This window comes from Arachis ipaensis, chromosome B2 (genome assembly GCF_059453495.1).
Source record: "Arachis ipaensis isolate K30076 ecotype BB chromosome B2, ASM5945349v1, whole genome shotgun sequence".
Lineage (NCBI taxonomy): Eukaryota > Viridiplantae > Streptophyta > Magnoliopsida > Fabales > Fabaceae > Arachis > Arachis ipaensis.
The window spans coordinates 99,510,314-99,516,174 of NC_142437.1; positions in this window are offsets into that span (position 1 = coordinate 99,510,314).

The window sequence follows — 5,861 nt, forward strand, 5'->3', positions numbered from 1 at the left end:
ATTTCAATTCTACATTGTTCTAGTTTGTAGATCTTATTCTCCTACTCTCATTTAGTGTTCTTCTTACTCTAGTTATTTTGGATCTAAGATTTGGATCTTGTTTACATTGATTTCTATTAATGCATTGAGGAATTTCATGTTCATTGTTGTTAATTGCTTTATTGTTGTTGATTGCTTGTAGTAGATAGCTCTAATTTTGAATTCTCTTCTCAATTTCACAATGACTTTCATTCTTATTCACCAAGTGTTTGAGAAAATGTCAACTATAGCTATGGAGTAGATTTTCACTCTTGGCTTGGGGGTTGGGTAATTGGAGACTTGAATTGTCAAAGCCTTTTGTTGATTGATAATTGAAAATTGCTAATTAATTTGAATGACACTAACTCTAGTCTTTCCTTAGGATTTGACTAGGACTTGTGGACTCATATTGATTATCTCCACTTGACTTTCCTTCATAGTTAGAGGTTAACTAAGTGGAGTAATAACCAATTCTTATCACAATTGTTGGAGGCAATGAGGATAAGAGTTCTAATTCCCAACCCTAGCCAAGGATTTTAGATTGATTGATAGTCATTCACTTGCTAGTTTAAGTTCTTGTTTCTCTTAGTTCAATTGTTAATTGCTCATTATTTCAATTCATGTTCATTGACTTTGCTTGTACTCCACTTCAAACTACCAAGAGAACTCCTAACCAATGATGTGCATCTTAGGGCAACTCCTAGGGAGAACAACTCGGGATTCTACTCCCGGTTATTGATTTTGAATTGTGGTGACACATTTTCTAAGTTTGATGCGTTATAGCTTGTTGGTTTAGAACTATACTCGCGACGGAATTCTATTGAAAAATTCTATACCGACAAAATATCGCGCATCAAAATGGCACCGTTGCCGGGGAGTTGCATATGTGTGCCATGTTGTTGGTTAGTGTAAATATGCTGATATGTGAATACTTACATTTTTTCTTGATTGTTTGCTAGTTCAATTGTTAGTTAGGATTAATCTTTGTTTAGTGCATCTTGTTGTCATGAGCTTTATGCTTCTTTCATTGAATGACGCGTTCACTACCGGATCCGAGCTTAGCCCCTTTTGATCCAGAAATTGAGAGAACTATATCACATCTTAGGCAAGTTCGGAGACGGTTAGCCTTTGGAGGTGGTGAAAGGATTCCTACCAATTCACCAACCGTACCCGAGGGTGAATCCGAAACATCATTTGAGGAAGAAACCATCTACTCTTCCATTGATACTACTAATATCTCTTCCATTGATTTAGGTACCGATACTATGGCCGCTCCAAGAAGAGTCACTCTTAAGGAAGCCGGTGCTCTAGACTTTGTTCTTCAACTGCTTCAAGTGCGTCATCAAGAGTTGAATGCTAATTTTGAACTCAAAACCGCCTTGATCAATCTTCTACCCAAGTTCCATGGACTTTCTGCCCAAGATCCTATTAGACACCTTAGAGACTTTCAAGGTGTATGCTCAACAATTAGGCGGGAGGGTTCTGATGAGGTTGCTATTTGGTTGTTTGCCTTCCCATTTTCTCTTGAGGGAAAAGCTAAAGAGTGGTTATACACTTTGCCAGATGAGATTGTTGGTGATTGGGATCTACTTAGAAGGGAGTTTTTAGATAAATTCTTTCCTCCGTAGGTGACGGATAGGTTGAAGAAAGAAATTTCATGCATTGTCCAAGGTAAATTGGAAACACTTTATGTGTATTGGGAGCGGTTTTAGAAGCTTCTTGACTCATGCCCTCACCACATGATTGACACTCTAGTGTTGATTAGCTATTTTTGCCAAGAAATGAAATCTCAAGACAAGATCCTCTTGGATGCTTCAAGTAATGGTTCCTTGACAAAGTATAGAACGGCGGAGAAAGTATGGCAACTTATCACCGATTTGCCCGAGTCCACCCAACATGCTAGACAAAGAAACAACCATCCAAGAGCCATAAATGAAGTTTCTTCTAGTGGTGAGACCGCCGCCCTTACCAAGACCTTGGGAGAGATAACAAATATTCTCAAGCAACTCCAACTCAATCAACAACAACCTCCACCTCCTCAACAACAACAATGTCAACAGTTGGTCCCTCAACGAGTGTGCAGAATTTGCTCTTGTTACCCCCATTACACCGATGAATGCCCAAGTCTCCAAGAGGACAATACCTTAGCGGCTACCAATGCCTTCTACAATCGTCCAAACCAAGGTTATCACCAACAAGGAGGCAACTATAATCAAGGGGGTAACTATAGTCAAGGTTGGCAAGATAATTCCAACCAAGGATGGAGGGTGAACTATAATCAAGGAGGAAGGGACAATGGTGGGAACCAAAGATGGAACAACAACAACCAACAAAATCGGTACCAACAAAACCCTCCATACCAACACCAAAACCAAGGAAGAGCCTATCAAACCTACCAACCACCTCATCAAAGGCAAGCACCTCAACTTAACCAACCACAAGTGCCCCAAATCACTTACCCTCATTCTTCCTCCAACCAAGACGAGACACTCCGTTCTATCCTTCAAGGACAAAGAGAGTTTCAAGCCTCGCTTAACTCTAGCATCAACGGTCTTACCTCAACCATCCAAGCCCTTCTTTCCCATATGGAACCAACCTCTACCTCTAATGTTCAACCCTCAAGCCCTAGTGCACTACCTTCTCAACCTTTACCCAACCCCAAGAGTGGCACCAATGTCATCACCTTGAGGTCCGGCACCAAATTGCAAGAGAGGGGTACCGATGAGCCAAGTTCACGAGATGTCGCTCAAGATGAGGATGTTGTTGAGGTAGAAGAATGACAATCTGGATTCCCTGCCGGTAAATAATTTTTATAAGAATAATCGCGTTGTAAGTATAGTTTCTAAACCAACAGAGAATCTTTTCGTATAAAAGTTTGGTTGTCACAAGTAACAAAACCCAATAAAATTTATAATCGAAGTATTTAAACCTCGGGTCATATATCAAGAAATTGCAGGGAAGTATGATTTATTATTGGTTATGGAAAAGGTAGAATTTTGGGTTTTTGAAATAAGGAGCAAGTAATTTAAATGACAAGAAAAATAAAATAATAATTATAAAATCTCTTGGCAAGGTATAAGAATTGAAAATCCTATCCCAGTTATCCTTATCAGGTGTGATGAGAATTGGATTTTGCTCCCACTTAGTTAACCCTTACTAAATAAAGGAAAGTCAAGTGAACTAATCAACTTGATTCCTCAAGTCCTAGTCAACTCCGATGGAAAGACTAGCTTTAGAGGGATCCAAATTGATGAGCGGATAATTTATACGCTTTTTGGCATTATTTTTAGTATGTTTTTAGTATATTTTAGTTAGTTTTTATTATGTTTTTATTATTTTTTAAATAAAAATCACATTTCTGGACTTTACTATGAGTTTGTGTGTTTTTCTGTGATTTCAGGTATTTTCTGGCTGAAATTGAGGGACCTGAGCAAAAATCTGATTCAGAGGCTGAAAAAGGACTGCAGATGCTGTTGGATTCTGACCTCCCTGCACTCGAAGTGGATTTTCTGGAGCTATAGAAGCCCAATTGGCGTGCTCTTAATTGCGTTAGAAAGTAGACATCCTGAGTTTTCCAGCAATATATAATAGTCCATACTTTGCCCGAGATTTGATGGCCCAAATAGGCATTCCAAGTCAGCTCAAGAATTCTGGCGTTTAACTCCAAAACTGGCACAAAAGCTGGAGTTAAACGCCCAAACTGGCACAAAAGCTGGCGTTTAACTCCAAAAAAAGTCTCTATACATGGAAGCTTCAATGCTCAGCCCAAGCACACACCAAGTGGGCCCGGAAGAAGATTTATGCATTAATTACTCATTTCTGTAACCCTAGGCTACTAGTTCTCTATAAATAGGACCTTTTACTATTGTATTTTACTCTTGGTTCTTCTGGTTCCCTCTCTGGGGCCGAAGCCAATGACTTCCATTATCACTTTTGTATTTTCAACGGTGGAGTTTCTACACACCATAGATTAAGGTGTGGAGCTCTGCTGTTCTTCATGAATTAATACAATTACTATTGTTTTTCTATTCAACTCAAGTTTATTTCTTCTCCAAGATATTCATTCATACCCAAGAACATGATGAATGTGATGATTATGTGACACTCATCACCATTCTCACCTATGAATGCGTGACTGACAACCACTTCCGTTCTACATGCAAACAAGCTTGAATGTGTATCTCTTGGGTTTCTAATCTAAGATTGGAACCTTCGTGGTATATGCTAGAATTATTGGCGGCCATTCCTGAGATCCGGAACGTATAAACCTTGTCTGTGGTATTCTGAGTAGGATCTAGGAAGGGATGACTGTGACGAGCTTCAAACTCGCGAGTGTTGGGCGTGTGACAGACGCAAAAGGATCAATGGATCCTATTCCAACATGATCGAGAACCGACAGATGATTAGCCGTACGGTGACAGCGCATTTGGAATGTTTTCACTGAGAGGACGGGAAGTAGCCATTGACAACGGTGATGCCCAACATAAAGCTTGCCATGGAAAGGAGTATGAATGATTGGAAGAAGGCAATAGGAAAGCAGAGGTTCAGGAGGAACAAAGCATCTTCATACGCTTATCTGAAATTCCAACCAAAGAATTACATAAGTATCTCTATCTTTATTTTATGTTTTATTTAATTATCAATTCTCCATCACCATCTGAATCTGCCTAACTGATAATTACAAGGTGACCATAGCTTGCTTCAAGCCGACAGTCTCCGTGGGATCAACCCTTACTCACGTAAGGTATTACTTGGACGACCCAGTGTACTTGCTGGTTAGTTGTGCGGAATTGTGACAAAGTGTGCTTCATGTTTGAGAGCTCCAAGTCCTTTGGCGCCATTGTTGATGATCACAATTTCGTGCACCACAAATCAATCAGCAATTCACAAATTCTAATCAACTGCTGAGTTTGATAACTCAAGTGTTACCAATTACTTAATCAAAGCCAAAAGGGAAGAAAATCTACTCGAAGAAAAATTCCTTAAATTGAAATCATCAATAGCATAAAAGAAAGTAATATTAAATCTGAAATACCTCTAATTATATTAAATAGAATATTCAAATCTTAACATGAAGAATTCATAAGCCAATTTGGCAACAGAAGTAATTAACAAGTAAAAACATTAGAGTAAATAAAAGTAGAAGAGAAATATAAATTATTGAACCTGGAATGAAGAAGAAATAAACCTAACCTTTAAGAGGAATCCTAAATCATAAATCCTAAATCCTAAATCCTAAGAGAGAGAGGCCGCTCTCTCTAAAAACTAGATCTAAAACCTAATAATTGTGTCTATGAAAGTTGTATTATGTTGTTGAATGAATAAATGGATTCTCCCACTTTATAGCCTCTAATATGTATTTTCTGGGCCAAAAACTGGGTCAAAAATAGCCCAGAAATTGCCCCTAGCGATTTCTAGTACGTACAGGTTGCTGCAAAGTCACGCGGGAGCGTCGTCCATGCGTTCGTGCGGATTGCATTTTTTCCAGGTCACGCGTCTGCGTAATTCATGCATGCGCGTCGCCTATCTTCGAGAAAGCTATGGCAAATTATATATCATTATAAAGCTCCGGATGTTAGCTTTCCAACGCAACTTAAACTGCGTCATTTGGACCTCTGTAGCTCAAGTTATGGTCGATTTAGTACCAAGAGGTCAGGCTGGACAGCTTTAGCAGTTCCTTCAATTTCTTGCATTCCTTCTACTTTTGCATGCTTCTTTTCCGTTCTCCAAGCCATTCCTGCCCTGTAATCCCTGTAATCACTTAACGCACATTTCACGGTATCTAATGGTAATAAGAGAGGATTAATATTAGCAAATATAAGGCCAAAGAAGCATGTTTTCAA